This window comes from Paroedura picta, chromosome 5, assembly GCF_049243985.1.
Source record: "Paroedura picta isolate Pp20150507F chromosome 5, Ppicta_v3.0, whole genome shotgun sequence".
NCBI classification, from domain to species: domain Eukaryota; kingdom Metazoa; phylum Chordata; class Lepidosauria; order Squamata; family Gekkonidae; genus Paroedura; species Paroedura picta.
In genome coordinates, this window is record NC_135373.1 from 88591130 (window position 1) to 88609550 (window position 18421).

Consider the following 18421-nt stretch of genomic DNA (forward strand, 5'->3'; position numbering starts at 1 on the left):
AGTTGAGAAGACAAAAGACCTAGCAGCAACTGTAGTCACTCCTTGACACCAAGGATGGCCATGCAAGTGAAGCACAACATTCAATGGGCTGAATAGGAGGGAAATGTCCCTATTCAGCTTTTCACAGTGTATTTTCTGTGCACTTGCAAAAACACGATTTAATATCTCTTGAGAGCCATTTAAATGAAGAAAAATATCTTCTGCTTTAATGTAAAACCATTTTCCAATGAAAAATGCACCCTTTTTGTTATCAAAATCAGCACCACATGCACACATGAACAAAGGACTATTCGGGCAACCATTTAGATGGCTGCATGGTTCCCACAAATTTCCCCAACCAGGAGAAACATCAGCTCTGGAAGGCTGCTGAAGTCAGCAAAATTGCACTGGGGAAAAAATTACCCCTACCCCATGGACTTGAACCAAATTAATTAATTTTCTTTAAAGCTATTGATCACAAAACTTCTGGAAGCTTGTTTCATTTGGTCCTTAACTGTTTCAATTCCATCACACTGTTCTGATTCATTTTGCCCAGTGCTGGAGGAGAAAAGCCTAATAATCTCTTGCTTTGTTTTAGTTCATGTTGAGCACATGCATAGAACCCTTCCTATAAGGCTGTTTCTCAACCAGGGTTTCATGAATGCCTGGGGTTTATGACCCCGGAAGGGTTTCCTAAATGGGTGGGAGTTAATTAATTTTTGTTATATTTTTTTAAAATTGTTAAACATCTATTGGGTGATATGACCATAAATTGCCTACCCTTCCAAAATGGCCAATGATGGACCTGGAGGGGTGAGAAGGGGAGGGGCTTCAGGTTGGTATATACATATATGCTTCCCAACCACATTCTGCATGATTGTGCCACTTCTGGGGTTTCTTGAAGCCTGAAGAATGTTTCAGGGGTTTCTCAATGGCAAAAAAGTTGAGAAAGGCTGCTATAATGCAAAGCTTTCTGTTGAACCAGGTATTCAAATGCTATGGTCAAAGGATTAAAGTACTTACATTCTCAATATACTGTCTAGTTCTACTGACTGGCAGATACTAAGCAGAGTTGTACCCTTCTAAATGTATTGATGTCAATGGACTTGGAAGGGTGTGATCATGCTTAAGGCTTTGCTAAATGAATCCTGTATTAGCTGAAGCTAAAATTAATGTATTGATATTTTTTTAAATAGGGTTCTTATCTAGCTTTGTTGACATCTTTATAACCAAATATGCCAAATGGCTATAAAACCTTCATCATGTTTAAGTTTCTTTGCTATGTCACTCTTATCATTTTAATGATATGTCTCCTGCCAACTAAAAACAGGAGTGATAAAGTATTACAGAGCTTTCCTCTTCAAAGTAAGCCTGCTATCTTAAGCTCACTGACAAGGCAAAAGAAGTCATTTAAACCAGTGGGACTTATTGCTGCACAGTTATGCTTCAAATGGGCTGCTTTTGCAACCTATGTGACCAATAGTTACCAATCTTGGGACACATAATGGTCCTTCAGAACATACATTAAAAATGGAACAGTAAGAATGGATTCTTTTTTTCTGATATGTCTTTGAATGTGAACTATTCCCCCCCCCCTTAGTTAAAAAGATATTGTGTGGGTGTCACTGCAGTCTGCTAGACCCGTTTGCTACATGAGAGACCCTGTTCAAATCCTCATGCCCCAGACACAAAGCTTGCTTCGGTGAGGTTGGGTCAGTCACTGTTTCCCAATCTTAGTTACTTCACTAGATTGTAGATGGAGAACGATTTTTGCTGCCTGAGCTACTTGGGAAAAGAGGGAGATAAACGGATAAGAGATGGATGTTTCTGTGGGTAGGGATGAAAGTCTAGTGTGCATGCTTGTGCTAAATCTTGTATCTGTTTCAAGTAAATCAGTGGGTGGAGACAGAAAATCATTTGACCTTATATTGTCTGTTAAGACTTCTTAACCATAGCTAGTTTGGTCATCTGTGTTAGCTCAATGTGAAGATAAAATACTAACCCCACAAGAGGCAAAGACAAATCTTTGTGGATTGTGTGGGGATTTAACAAGAATTATCAGTAGCTTTTCTCCTACTGGAGAAAAATGTTAATGTTCCTCTGCAGTAATGGATCACAAACCTTTTATGCTGGTAAAACGCCACTGATTTAATTGCTTTTATTGCATTTGTGTGCTTATGTCTGGGCATGGTGAGTGACTGTTTACTACAGCAATTAACACTTTTGAAAGAGCTGAAAACTGATCATTGGCTAGGGGGATATTTTTGTTACTGATTTTAAAAAGCATGCATCTATGTTTAAAGTCTAAGCTGCAATATTAACTAGTGACTTAAAATTAATTTTTATTAATATTTGTATCAATACAACCGTTTTAAATCCTTGTCCAGTTTCCATGTTTGGGATTATAGATTATTATGAAAACAAAGAGGATTAAAAATGATTAACTTTTGCATCAGGTTAATTCTTTCCTCCAGTATTCTCATCATTCTAATGTTCATTCAGCTTACTTAACCCCACTTTAGTCAGTTGTGCTTTTCTGTACATACTAGCCTGGTCACAACCTAGAATGAATGTATGTGCAGTCTGTGTACAGTGTACATTTTGTTTAATTATCAATTTACATTCAATGCAAGTGTCACTGAACATGTGATACAGACTCCATACTTACCCAGGACTAAGCAATATATATATTTAAACCCTAATTTATCTCCCTGGTGGATGCCTGCCAGATGTACAAGAACAGTTTCATTTCAGGAGTGATTTACTCTCTTTGGGTTAACAAACGTTCAGTCTCCTAGAATATTATGTTGTAGGTAGCTTCCAAAGGTAAAGCAGAAAGCAAGCAATAATTTTACAACACCCTTTGTCTCAGAGTGGCTTACAGTCGCCTTCCCTTTCCTCTTCCCACAACAGACACCCTGTGAAGTAGGTAAGGCTGAGAGAGCCCTGATATTACTGCTCAGTCAGAACAGCGTTACCAGCTGGCTGCATGTGGGGGAGCAGGGAATCAAACCCAGCTCACCAGACTAGAAGTCTGCACTTCTAACTGCTACATCAAGCTGGCTCTCGGGCTGTGTCAACCTTCCTGTCCAAAGCAGCAATAGGAAGTCTTCTGGTATTTGCTGTAAAAGCTGTGACAGACAGCTATCTTTGAAGTGGACAGGCCAAATCTAGAGTGCATGCAGAAAAGCCAGGGGAAGGACTAGGGATGCCCTTGTGGGTAGACAAGCTCCCTGCTGACTCTGAAGGCCAGTAGTTTGGTATGCAAAAGGAAAGGGGGTTGCTTTATTTAGTTGTGAGTTCCCATACTGAATATGGCTGCTTTCACATGGAGCTTTATACTGATTTGCTGTGTTTTATCTGTCAGTTTCCTCTGGTCCCATTCATGGTGTTTTTTCATTCGTCATGCTTTCTCAAACCACATTTCATCCAATTTGTGAAAGCACAGTGAAACAATGAAGAAATCATTTAAGAGCAACAAATGGAAAACGAATGCATGAGAAAGCTCAGAACTTGTGCAATTTGATACCCAAGCAATGGGAAAACCTCTCCTGGAAGAGAGTCAGAGTCAACAGGCTTTAATGTCTTTAAATGTACTGATATACTGGCTTGCCCCTCCTGTGTCACCTGATGACCCAGGACAAGATTATTATGGGCAGTTTTGTGCATCTGCTGGCTGGATTTCTTAAAGTAGTCCTCTTTAGTCCACAGTTCCCATAATACCTATCACAGGGAATGTATGAACTGTAGGGCTCCAAGTTTGGGCCTTCTGCTGCTTCACATGGCACTTATAATAGTTTATTACTAAGTGGTAAATAGCAATTAAAATATCAATCAGGTAGCTTCTAAATTTAGATTTATGCACTTCGTTATGCAAATTCTTAGCAGATTGTGGATACAAAGAAAAGCAGTGAACCTGTACCTGGGAAAGTTTTATAAAAGAAGACATTTCAGCAGGTGTATGTTTTCTTGATGTTCCTAAGAAGCTGTGCTAAAATGCCACACTTAAAGAACTTCCTTTATTCTGATTACTAAAGGAAAATGGATGAGAGCTATGCACAGAACCATTGGCTGGGTTCAGTGGACTATGTGCATGGCACTTCCATTGGAAAGTCAACGTGGGAGCAGTCAGACTAGGACTTGGGAAATCTATGTTCAAATCTTCAGTCAGCTATCAATCCTACTGGATGACACTAGGTCATTTACCCTCTCAGATCCTACCTTGCAGACTTTTTGTAAAGATAAAATAGTTGTTAAAGTGGAGTCTTGTAGTACACCCTGAGCTCCTTGGAGGAAGGGTGAGCTAAATATCACAGATATACCATGGAAGAGGGCATCTTTGTAAATGAACAAATCTCTAACATTCTCTCTGGCCTTCTCATATGCTCTTCTTAGAACAAGAATGGTGGCATTGCTGGAGCTGTTGACAATTTGCTCATATTGGGTCCTGAGGTCAATCTCTCTGCCATTTGATATGACTCCTTTGAAAAAATGTGATGATGCCTGGCATGCAAGTATTTAGAACAAAGTGAAAGGAAAGTGTTTTTCGTACAACGACATATCCGTAAGCTCTATTCTACCATAAGCTGCATTATGAAAGCTGCATTAGGACTAAGCCTTGAGTTCTAACTGTGAAAAGAGAGAAGCTGTACAAATTGAGCAATTACTTGATAACATCAGCAGGAAGCACATCATAATGAAAGATAAAGCACAATCTTATCTTATGCCATGGCCCCTTTGATAGTTCCTGCCATAGGAGCAGGTTTTTTCCTTGAGCACTTAGCATGACAGTAAAATGTTTGGACAATAAGCTGCCAAAAAACCTGGGTCGCGATATGCTCTTATTTATATTAGTATGATTTGAGCACTCTTCATCGTCAATGGATTTTATTGCAAGTCTGTTGACAGAACATGCCTATCAACAGTCTGTCAATTCTGAACCCCCCCTCCCATGTGAGTGTAAATTTATTTGGGGACATGGAGATGACTGAGATTTTATGTTTTCATTGTTATTGTTGTTGTTATGTGCGAAGTCGTGTCCGACCCATCGCGACCCCATGGACAATGATCCTCCAGGCCTTCCTGTCCTCTACCATTCCCCGGAGTCCATTTAAGTTTGCATTTCATTGTTATAATATTGTATAATTATCCAGCCTGAGCTTCATAGGGTTAGTGGGATATAAAAATAAAGTTTATTATTGATGTTATTATTATCACTAAAGCTGAAAAGCTTCTTTGGATATCAAGGGGTGTCAAAGTTGCCTGTTCAATGATATATAAAAGGCCTTCCTTAATGCTAAGTGGCAAACTGGGTAGTGGTGCAAGCAGGTAGCTGCACAGTTGGATATTCAAAAAGTAAATGCTAACTATATTTTCTAAGTACAAAATACATGTTTGAGAATGGCACATGTACATTTAAATATGTGGATTCAGTGCTCCACCCCTCTTTCCATCAGGGACTGGTGGACCATGGCATCTGTAAGAACATTTGATTTAGATGCAGGTTTAGGTTCAATCACCAGTTAAGTAAACCAGGCAGCAGAGTAGAAAATTTCCATCTGTTTCTGAATGTTCAAAATAGTTTTGATTGGATTAGGAAGTTTTCCAGTATTTTTTTTAATGTAGCATTATTTGATCTTCAGTAGTAAATTTCCCATTAGTAAATGTAGTTTCCATTTGCAAAAAGGAAAACTGAAAACCAGTTACCAATAAACAGCTGTGTTAGCTCCAATTTATTGAAGTTTTCTATTGCATCCACTTTAGGAAAAAAATTGCTGTATTGGTACCTTTGAACATAAAAAATCTCTCTCTCTCTCTCTCTCTCTCTCTCTCGCTCTCTCTCTCTCTCACTCTGTTGAGAGAAACCATGATTAGATGGTTTAGTGTCTCAGATCAGAGATATACTCATTTAAGATCATGTAAGGGGAAAAGGTTGGTTGTCTTGGCTTTTGGATGATTAATTTTTTATTATGTTTTTACAAGACAATCAAACCAGTGTATCTAATTAACATCCAGCTTGTTCCATGTTCTACTATTATTTTCAAAAAGGCCTTAAATCTTCTTCCAGATGTATAGTAAATGCATTATGTTCTGGAAAGGGATTACAGTTAGGGATGGCCATATGCCAGTTCACGAGATACAGACTTACAGGCAGAATGAAACAAACCTATATGGCAGACTTACATGGCGGGCAGGACAAAGATAATAGGATCTGATGTATAGCAAGGCAAGATTAACTCACCAAATGCTAGTAGAATTCCAGATGTTTGAGGGCAATATATAATCAGAAGTGAAGAAAATGAGTGATCCCATCCAAGACACTGAAATCATGAACAACTATGGATATAGTTTTATGTCTCTCTCAGGCTCACCTTTGTAAAGTGGGAGTCAAATCAGTTCCATTTTATTAAGTGTTTTTAGCCTTTTAAACATTTCAGTTTTAAATGCTGTGCTCTTTGAGACAGTGTTATACCATCTTGTTATGTCTCGTTACACAGTCATCCATGAAAAACTATAAACTGCTTCACAACCTAATCCAGTTTGGAGAAACGTCTTATTTTTCTCGAGTCCTTAATAAATCCCCAAATGCCAGAAAAAATTCATTTCACTCCCCCCCCTACACAAGAACTGAGATACACACAGAAATAGACCAAAATAATAGAAATACAGAATCTTCAAAGCAACATCCTCTGTCAATGTAAACGAACCTCTTCGTTTAGCACCTGAAGCCCATCCAATTCTCTTCACCTTCTATACTGCATTCCCTGGCCAAATAATCCAAACCATGATTTTCCAGTTTGAAATATACACATGCAGCTGCCTGCCTTTGAAGTTCATAGGAGATCCCAGTGGGAGATGAGAAATTGCAATCTTTTTTGGCTTTTCCCTTACAGCATCTAGTAGCAGGAGCTTGAGACACTGCATCATTCTGGGGTCTAGTCTTCCTGACACCCTCCCACATTAAGTATTGCAGATTCACATTTCTTCAAATGTACTTTGTCACCACACGCTGCCCTTTGCTTTTTATATCTCCAGGGAACTGCCTCCCTACTTCTAGATGGTGTATTCTTTATCCCCTCTCTCCCAACGCCTTAATTGAATAAGTATGTATGCATTCACCTCCTGAAAAATGACATGTTACACACATGTGCTTTTCAGATGTGCCAGGTCCCAGCCATTAAATAGTGTGCTAGGATCAGATATGAAAAATCTACACATTTTCTGACTGGTACATACAATTCAGATGTCACAAATATCCTTAAGTGTAAATTCCCAGGGCCATTCCGCACAATGACCAATGCTGCTAAATGCTGCAGTATGCAGAAACGTTATATCTAATAGTGGAATTTCATCATTCCGCATAACTTCAATTCTAGTGGAATATTGAAGTCCCAGTAGCAGTCTATTCATTCTCAACAGGTTTCCGGTCTTGTGGAATCGCAACAAAGGAGGCAATATTTTTCTGTGCTTCTTCCTGCCCCTGGCCATCAATCAAACAGAACAGCCAGTGAACTGTTGTTCATGCTGCCGAAAAGCCCGTTTCCTTCAAAAAACTGTTTTTAAAAAAAACCCAAAACACCAGTAGCAATGGGTATTTGTTCATTCGATGTCTCAAGACCTTTTTCACTGGCGTAGGAGCTGGAGCTTAATCATTTACATTTTCTTCAAGTAACCCCCCCCCCCCCCCCCGTCCCATGAGTGCAATTTCTGGCTGAAATTATGGGCAGTGTCGAACAGGGGGCTGTTTTGTGATTGGAAACTTTAAAGACAATTGCAGAAGGGAGCTTTGTTTGACTGTTAAGCACTTATGAATTGCTTGTGGAGGGACTCCAGCAAGAGAAGCCTCGCTTAGTCATTGCTTTTGCCGGTTTAAGAGAAAAAATGGTGATCGCGTCTCCGGAAGCTCGGGGGCAGGAGCTAGGGAGGGACATTCTTTCTACCACTATTTTGAAAATCGAGATGTCATTTGCTGATGTGTTGCGGATTGTACTCAGGAGTGTAGCATTTTTTTCAGGGGGAATCCACTTTTGATGATTCTCCCCGAAGCGCTATAAAATTCCGAATGTTGCTGGAGTTTGGCAAGAGTTTTGTGGATTGTTGACGACGTCATGCGGAATGTCAAAATAATAGCATTTACAAACTGTAAGACTTCAGCTACAGTTAAGTGGTGTGGAATGGCCCCCAAAGAATCTCTCTAATAGAAGCCCAATAATTTATAGCCTCAAAAAGGCAAGTCCATCTCCAGAGACTACCGAGAAATACCCTTCTATTTCTTCTGGCAGTTCTTCCTTATTGCATCCCCCATTCCACAAACCACATTGACTCAGAAAAAAGAGTGATCCAGTTGGTCAAGAACTCTTTCTCCTTTCTAAATATACCCTGCAGGCCACTTAAATTTTACAAATTTTCATATAGGTTTGTCCTAATTGTGTGGTTCTTAGCTGTTTAAGATGGGTATTTGGGCTTATGATCAAAGGAATTGATTCAGAAATTATACATGCTTATTCAGAAGTGCATAATCCTGAGCTTACTCTCAAGTATAACCTTTCAGGGAATGATAAGGCAAAGCTGGTTTCAGACAGAATCTGATACAAACACATCTGAGAATTTATTGGGAAACAAAACACTGTAAGAAATGGTCTTTCTATAAAGGGGAAATCTGTGAGAGAAGACTCTGGAGAGACTTCTGACGAAGAGCTCAACAGCTGAGCAGTCACCTACAAGCTGTGAGCCAGATCTTGCTGGAAGACTGAAGGAAAGGAAACAGATTTTTTGCCACCAGTGCAGGGTCAATTGGAGGGCAATAAAGAACAGAACATGAGCAAGTGAAGTTTATAGTATTTCCAGGTGGGAATGGTTGAAAACAATCTCAAACATCTATCAGACCTGCTACAGGGTAGGATTACATTTTGCTTCATTATAATTCCATTGCCCAATAACTGTTCTTATATAATCTAGGACCTTTCTTCAGTTTCCCCACATATGCATCAAGAATCTGTTTAAAATATAATGGGATTCTCTCACATTTGGTGGTACCCAGAGAGAAGTTAGTACTCTCCCAGGGGTAAGGGAAATGTATGGTGTAGAAGAGCAGAGACTTGGGAAAGCCTTGTGGGGAGCAAACTGGAAGACAGACTAATGGACTGTTGGAAAATCTTCTTGCAAGCAAGAAGTCATTGCTTTACTGAATTCATAGACATTTGTTGCAAGGCTTTGCTCTCTGTTACACCATTGGTCTTATTGTATTGCTCTGTATGTTGGAGGGTTTTAATTTTAAGAAATTTTATTTAACTCATATTGTCTCACAAGTTTTGTTCCTTTTTATCCCCATAGACTACAACATCAGAGCTCATCCATGCACAACAGTGGCTACCAAGCCAGCCACCAAGCTGAATTCTATCATCACATAGATACAAAGCTATTTTAAAAATGCTTCTCTCTTTGACATGTGAACAAATAATCTGGGCAATTATATGAGTTGCTTGATTTGACATCGGTTGGTTATGCACAACAGGAAAACTCACAAAAAATCTGCAAAGAAAGTGTGCTTTTTTAAAATTCTGCATTTGGCAGTGGTTTTGCCAAGGAAAACCCACAGGAGTATTTTTGATTATGCATGGCTTTCATCCCTCATGGCATTTTCTGTGTTGTTTCCTCTTAGTATTGTAAACTTGCTATGATTTTTTCCTGTTAGTCAGATCCAGGGATGCTTTTTATGGCATGTATAAACATTGCAGTGTTTTCTGTTTTCTCCCTTGAGCTGTGTTACACCAATGGCTGAACAGAAAGCCCATGAATTACAATTCCCATGAGGCTCTTCAAGCAGCATATGCCATTCAGGTGACATTGCTGCTGACCACAGCCTACCAATGAGTTCCTAGTACAATGGATGAAGAACGCTCCCACTTGAGAAAGGCTCTCACAAATGCATGATTGTTTGCTTCGCTCTGCTATGTTATGCAAAAAACAAACAATGCACATTTTTAAAGGGGTGATTTTAAAAGGGGTGATTTAACAGCATCAGTGATCTGACTTTGATGAAAAACTGTCAGTACATAATCACTCATTGTAAACCAGGATTTCTGAATGATAGCTTTGTGAAGATCCAGTCATCCCTAGTGCCAAAGTTGGGACTGGTTTCCAGTACTGTTTACTGAAACCAGTATTATTATACAGCCAAGTTGTCTAGAGCAACTGTTCCACATTACACATCAGACCAGTTTTTAAACAATGACCTGTTTAGTGCCATTGGTGATTTGATGGAACCGAATGAGCAAGGAATTAAGAAAATATTATGTGCAATGTGAATTTCAATTTCACCAATTCACTGTGGCTTTCACTTCCTGATGAGAGTGAGTGTTGGAGTACTTGGACACTCAGGTTTATTGCAGGTGTGCTTGCACAATTGGGACAATATATCATAAACAATTCTTCTTTTCCCTTTTCCCTGCTTCCTTCTCTAAAATTATTATTATTTAATTTATATCCTGCCTTTCTCCTAAGACTCAAGGTGGGTTACATAAAAACCCATAAAGACCAGCATAACTCCCAAGAAACCAAATGGCCAGATCCCTCCTACTTCCCATGTCATCTAACAAGGGGTGTGCAGCCTGTGGAGGGCATTGCTCTCAACCATAGACCTGGCAGAAGAGCTCCATTTTGCAGGTCCTTCTAATAACATAAAGCAAACAAACAAAACAAACAAAAAAGACAATTGTGACCTTTGAATTCAGTTGACACATTTTAATCAGACTGAAATTGCTGTCATGGATCTATTTTTAAAAGCTTAATGTGGTCAAGAAAAGCAAAACACTCTAAGCAAGTATTGACCGGGGGCTCTGGTCAACACTAATATCGCCAGCTCTCTAATCTGACTGCAGCTACTGAAGAATCCATCAAACATTGTAATTGCCTTAACAAGGTCAGGAGGTTTCAGAATCCATTTTATAAACGTGTTATGGTGATATTACCATCCTTTTGTATGTCCAAGCCCTACATTTATTCCTCCCATCACTCAGTAGATTCAATGAATATTTACTGTCACAGAAATGGTTATGTGTACAAGATTCATTGGTCTGTTTGGGATCAAATGGAAAACAAATTGAGCCCAATCAACCCCTGTAAATGACATATATAAATCAGATGCCTCAGATGAGTAAATAGAAGATGAGCATTTGAATGAGAATTATTGAATACTCTTGGTGATTTGTGCAGTTTTAAAACCTGCAATATGAAAATAACATCTTTAAAAAATATATATATCTATAGGAAAAAGATTGACCAGGAACATAAAAAGACATTTGTGAACTTTAAACTGGGCTATGCCTACACAACAAAAATTCTACTATGAAAGCTGTACAATTTATCAGTATATCTTCCAGCCATTAAACAATTGGGTAAAACTTTAACGCAGCAATGTAATAGTATTAGGAAATCCCTAGCTGGCAATAACTTGTCTTCTCTTGATAATTACTCTGTAGGAAAATTTAGTCTACCCTGAAGGCCATTGAGGATTAATATGCAATTCTTGATATTTGAGTGACATGGACTGTTTAATCTAAATTACTGATGGAAAGTAAAGGGAAGTTAGTGCCAGAGTAAGTTTAATTTGTCACCACAAGATGCTCATGCACATACCATGTGAGATATACACACCATACAATGTCTTTGTGAGATACTCTGATCCACTTTGTCCAAATGGATGGATATTGCAGTAGACTGAAATGGACATTATCATGGCATGGCAGGTAAAATTTGGCTAATTTATAATGGTATATTTCTCTGCTGAGTGACTTAATTAGGAATAATTCTTCATAGGATTGCATTGTTGGTGATTTGGATTGTCTTCTGTTGAGCTTGTCAATGAAGTTGGTATAGAATAAAGATATCTTAGGTGAAATGGTAAGCTAGCCAGACTTTTCTCGCTGTCATTGCACTTCCGGTACTGAAAGGCTGCAATTTGTGTACAGTCTCTTAACATTCAAATAGCAGATGCTTGTTTGTAAATCATTCAGTACCATCTCACTGCAGAGAGACCATGTTTAGCATTTCTTATAAATTTTTATTCCATGCTTACTGCATCCTTGCATCTGAAATATAGTAATCGGAATCTGATAACTCTCACTCATAATCCATTACTATAGTAGATGCTCCAAATTTGAACAAAATTATTTATGTTATTTATAAGTGGCTGGAAAATTTCTGATTGGATTGCTTATTCTGGCTTCTTGGTGTCTGGTTTGGTTTTCTCAGAAGAAAAGTGGGACAGGGATGTGCCTAATATTATCCAGCGAGAAGTTAGCTAATCTTTCAGCCATCCAGGCTTATCCTTCTCTTCTCAGCATTTCCACTTGTCAGTCAGTAAATGGTGTATTTTGAGAGGATTTTATGATTCCATATAAACGCATGCATTCTTTGAATGGGCTACTGTGCTTGCTGGGGCTTTGCACACTGACTGCTGTCCTGCAGCAAAGGCTTTGTTTGGATACACTGTGAAGTGTGTGGGATAAGAACAAGGGCTTGATCTTATACAATGCTTGCTTCATATAACAGGAAGCCTGCCTGCAGCCTGCAAAATATGTGAAGTGGTAGGTTGTACAAACATAGACAGAGCTGCGGGCAGATTGGGGAGATTGATACAGTCTTTGCACCTCTGTAGTAGGTTGTCCTGATGCCTTGGTGAACCTGGTGAACCCAGAGTTAGGAGCTTGGTTTGACTCTCTCATCCACACCATGTCAATGAAGAATAAAAATACACTGTCAAGGAGATGCATATATCAGTGGTCCCCAACCTTTATATCACCGGGGACCGGTCAACGCTTGACAATTTTACTGAGGCCCGGGGAGGGGGTAGTCTTTTGTATAGGGACATCGCCGCCTGAGCCCCTGCTCCTCTTGCTTTCCCGCCGGCACCCTGCCGCCCGCTGGGGATGCTGCCAACAGCAGTTGCGCAGTGCCACGCTGAAGGGGAGCTCAAGCCATGGCGGCTGCCAGAGAGTACCAAAGGTGCCACCAAAGCCAGCGGCAGAGTGGCAGGGCAGCCCCCGAGGCAGCAGCTGGGGAGGAGGGCAAGGTGGAGCCGCGGCCCGGTACCGACTGATCCATCAACCGGTCCTGGTCTCCGGACCGGGGATTGGGGACCACTGGCATATATGACCAGTGATCAGAGAGCGTATTAGTGAGAGAACTGCTGATTTAGGGAATGAGATTTCATGGGTGATTTTATTATATTTAGAAGCACTACAGCCATGTCAGGATCCCAAATGTTGAAGTTTTCTCATTTACATTGTAAAACTGTCTGTTTAAAAAGGGGGGGGGAAAGTATATCTACAAGGAGAAAGAACTCTGCTTGACTAGTCTTGCTGTCTTAATATTTGAACTGTATTTTTTCTCAGTGTGCTCCGATGTAGGACATCAACAGGCTGTGCGAAAATGCTGAAAGTCACAAAAAGCAGGGAGATAAAGTATAGGAGGTGACAGAATTTAGTCCCCTTTACCTTACTGCTCGTTAAAATAATTAAAATAAGAATAATAGTCCCCACCCTATAGAGTATTATGGAAAAGGAGGAAAAAATTAGTCACCCCACTTTATACTTTCTCATACCCACCCCATGTGTTAAAATTTAAGTTGTTCATAAAACAAGGATACTATACCCTGTGTTCTTGAAAACTGGAAAGAAGAATCCTTTAGATAAGAGATGGAATTTTTGAGGTCATTATCCTAGTGTGACTTTAACCGTTTACGCACTGGAGGTTTCATGCCGGGCTATAGGCTGGAATTTTAGTCATGGCAGGTTGCCCCACCTCTTCTTGCACCCACACGGAGGAGCATTTGGCCTGGTGCACCTCATCTGCCCCCAATTTGTGCTCCTGCATGGGAGCTGGGGCAGTGAAGTTCCCAGTGCATAAACGGTCTTTGGGAGGCAAGCTTACACCTGGCAATGCATTTCCCATTGATTCCAAGGAACACAATTTAGGAAAAACATTCAATAATTTTAATTCTGATATTAAATAAACCAACTCAGGTTTTTAAAAATGACACATAATTCAAATCAGATCACTCCTCATTGTGCTCCCTATGTGCTGAGGGTCATCGTACAAAGAGAGGTGAATTGGGAGCAAGTCAATGACTAAGTTTGCCTATTAATTACATTATAATAAGTTTCAAATACATCCCTATCCATTGTTCTTCCTCTATATATTTATGAAACAGCCTAGGGGGTGGGACGTGGCCGGCTGTCCAAGTAAGAATAGGGCCACTCAGGGTACAGCGAGCTTTGCCTTGATTGGTGCTGCCCCTGCAGTTCCCGCCCTCCATCCCTGGATTCTAGCCTCTTTGCTCTCAGATGCCTCAGTGTCTGGAGCCAGCAGCAGGTAAGGGGAGAGGACCCTGGGCAAAGTGTTGTGGTGGAGGGCTTGCTAACAAGGGCCTCTTGGCCTGCTAGGCTGGGCCTACTAAGGAGCTTTGTACCAGCCCTGATAACGAGCTGCCCAGCCCCCACCCACCCCACTTGTTCTGGCTGAAAGCTGCAGCCCAAAGCCACCTTCTGCTGCCTGGCCAGGGGCCAGGGTAGGGGACCCTTTCAAGGCCCATTCTTAGGAACGGGCTTTGAAGCTAGTTGGTAAAAATAATTTCATAAAACCATGCCATCATGTGATAGTTGCACATATCCCTTGGTAAGCACAACCATGTAAATTAACCTTAAGCTGCAGTAAAAACACGCTTGGATTACCAAATCAGCTCATATTCCTCAAGTTGTCTAAAATTACTATGCATTATTATTCAAATCAAGTCCCAGTGCTATTATATTTTATAACAAAATAGTATTACTGCTGTTATTTCAGATTTCTAATTTACATGTTTCAATGTCTTGTCTATTATTTCAAATTTAAGACTGAAAGTTCTTGGTATCTAAGAACTGTTTACATATTAAGAAGTAATGATTAGCTAGTATCAAGGTCTCTCCGAATGGATTCAAACCCAGTTAGCAGATTCGAGTTCCCCACTGGGAACAAAAATTGCTGCTAATATCTTACAAAATACTTATCGAGGGTAAAGACTGCATGATACAAAATAGTCTGTAGAGGTAAAATAGTGTAGAATTCAAACTGTAGGCCACTAGCTTTACCAGCATTAGTCTATTCAGAATGGTTTGAACCATTGAGAAGGAGTTAATTATTGAATCAAAATGTTACATCGACTCACAGATTGGGAAGCTGTGATTTCAATCAGTGAATTTGATTCTGTGTTTTGAGGCAATAAAATGACTTCATGTGCAGAGTCAGTCATAAATTAAAACATGAGGAAAATATGTTTTAAGTCTGTGCCAAATGTTAAAACTAAAAGCATATTGTCATTTTTGGAAAATAAGATTCTTCATTAATAATTGTGAAGCAATATACATTAGAACTTATAATTATAGCTACAAAGATGTTTTGATATATTTCTGAATATGAGGTTCAGTGAAACTTTTAACTTAGCAACCTATCAAAGTAAACAAGAAAAAATGATTAATTCAGAAATAATCCACCTTGTTTTCTTTAATATCAAAATATTGAATGGTTTTCCTAATGTGGATTCAATGGGAAATGCATTGCCAGGTGTAAGCTTTGCGTCCCAAAGTCACACTAGAATAATGACCTCAAGAATTTTAAATAGTTGCCTCTCAGCTATCACTTTCCAATGGACTCCATGAATATATCGGCTATTCTCACCAAAACTGGTGACATTCACTAACTTGCTATGCAGGCAGAAGATTGTACATATAGATATATACATAAAGTTCTCTGTCCCAAAGAAGTTACCAAAATGTGGAGGGAAGAAGAAAGGGCAACAGACTCTTTCATATTTTCATCCTTCTATTGTTGATTACCCTTAGATTACTCATCTGCTCAGGACTTGTACTCTTATTAATAAAGAGAAATCAGAAATAAAGAAATTTAGTATGTTGTATGCAATTCTGATTATTCCTTTGTAAACAAGATCTGGTAGATCTCTAGAACAGGTACAGACTTGATCACTAATCCAGTTAAATGAAGTAGATGGAATTTCTTATGAAGAAATACTTAAATAGTTGAGCCTTTTTAGTTTAGAAAAAGTCTGAAAGGGATTTATAAAATTGGATGGAATTATGAGTGGATATCTTTATATGCTATGCCTCTTAATCAAAACTTTGTGATCATTTGTTAGTATTGCTAAGCAGGAAACAAAAAAGGAGGGATATAAGTAAGCAGACTAACTTCTTCCCTTAATGCATAACCTTCTTGTCATGGTTATGGTGTTTTTTCCTCCTTTATTGAAATAATGTGGCATGAGTTGAGAGCTACTTAGTGTTAGAGGCAGAATATAGCGGTCACTACATATCTAAAGCTAAACATTGTTACACTTTCATAATATTAAAGATGCTATATTGAACAAGGTCACATTTTTAGTATTCTCCTGAATGTACAGATAACTGGTTTTTATGACTGGCTTCATGATTAATAGCTAGATTCAATGAGCAGATGGTCTAAACACTATACTGATGGTGAAAATCAATCACATACTGCAAAACGCAAATATTTCTTTCTTTGTTTCATTCAGCATATTGTAAATGGTTCTTTTTATATACATTCCATGTTGGGAAAAAGTAAATCAACAGAAGCCATTTTTCTGACAAAACTTACTTTTTTCTCCATGACAGTTATCTAATTTTGACAAGACCTCAGCAGAGAGAATCACTGCTTCTAAGAGCACAGAAAATGGGAAAAACTGTAGGATACTTTTCTATCAAGAATATCCTACTCAAGCAACTGGAGATATTACCAACAATATATAGGTCCTGCTGTGGATTTCTATTTCTATTTGGGAATATGAGTGTGTGTGTATGTGGGGGGGGGGAACTATGCATAGTTTCTTTGTGGTATCTACTTCTCCTCATTTTTAGACATAAATTCTTGCTTTAGAATCTGAGATGAATGTCTGTAATGCAGTGGTCCCATACAAAAGCAACTTGTGAAGGATGTTTTATGAATGTGGACAGTCTGCACCCCAAAGTTATAAGGTGTACAATCCAATGCATCTGGGAGTAAGCACCACTCAACACTGGTGTGTCACAATCTCTGATTCAGGCCTTTGTCTTTTTATTATATTATTTTAATCACCCTAAAACAAGTCTATCATGCTGGAAGGTTATGAACTATCTCCCCAACTTTTCAACTAAGTTCACTTTTCAGCTTTAGGGATGTGAGGAAAAGTGTATTTCATTCTCTTTTTCTTTACACAAGACCCCTTGATTGATAAAACATGGAACAAAGCCGACTCCTTGTTTGCTGTGGGGTGTGTAAGTGAGGAGAACATAGAAGGGTAAATTTATTAAATTTGTAAGTGTGGCATTTAATATCTTCTTACTCTAAGTTAATAGATGACACATTACTAGAGGTGGGAGATTTGTTGTGCATAATAGCTATGAAATATGTCCTCTAAGAAGGCCAGATTCAGAAACAATAACCAGACAAGCCACTATTTCACAACTTTGAACAAAACTTTAAAGTCCCTTTTGGACATATTAGAATCATAGAATCATAGAGTTGGAAGGGGCCATATAGGCCATCTAGTCCAACCCCCTGCTCAACGCAGGATCAGCCCAAAGCATCCTAAAGCATCCAAGAAAAGTGTGTATCCAACCTTTGCTTGAAGACTGCCAGTGAGGGGGAGCTCACCACCTCCTTAGGCAGCCTATTCCACTGCTAAACTACTCTGACTGTGAAAAAGGTTTTCCTGATATCTAGCCTATATCGTTGTACTTGTAGTTTAAACCCTATATTCCAGGGTACCACCTAACATTCCATTCATCCTTTAAAATCTGATTGGCCTAGACTGAAAGGTCTCCTCTCTGTCACAAGAGAGATTTACTTCTGCTGTCATAGTCATACCTGATACTCAGCATAAGCAGCACCAAGGGGAAACACAGATTTCTGTACATTTTAACGCAGACCATATTTATATCACATTTTCTGTTAAAATTACAGAATAGGCAGTTTGTGAGCTGGGAACAGTAATATGGTGTGTCACTCATGAATGTTGCATGAAGCATTAAATTTATGTAAAACCTTAAGTAACATGGTTTTATGTGGGTAGGGGGGAACCCAGCATTGTAGGAAGTGCTATGGACATTTTAAACAATACATTATAGTGATTCAGAAGCAAAATTAAGATGTAGAAAACAAGAAAACAGTTTTCCTCAAAAGCAGCACAACCATGTTTTGCTAACCTGACACAAATGGGTTTGTATGAAAAGGTAAATGATTTTAACAGCCAGACTACAATGAATTTGTCCAGAATTATGGGGGGTGGGGGGGTGGGATCCATTAGCACCTATTACTAAAACAGAATGCAAAGGCAGTTTAAAAATGGCCAGAATTGGGTTAGTTTTGATATTATAACAAGGATTCATGCACTAAG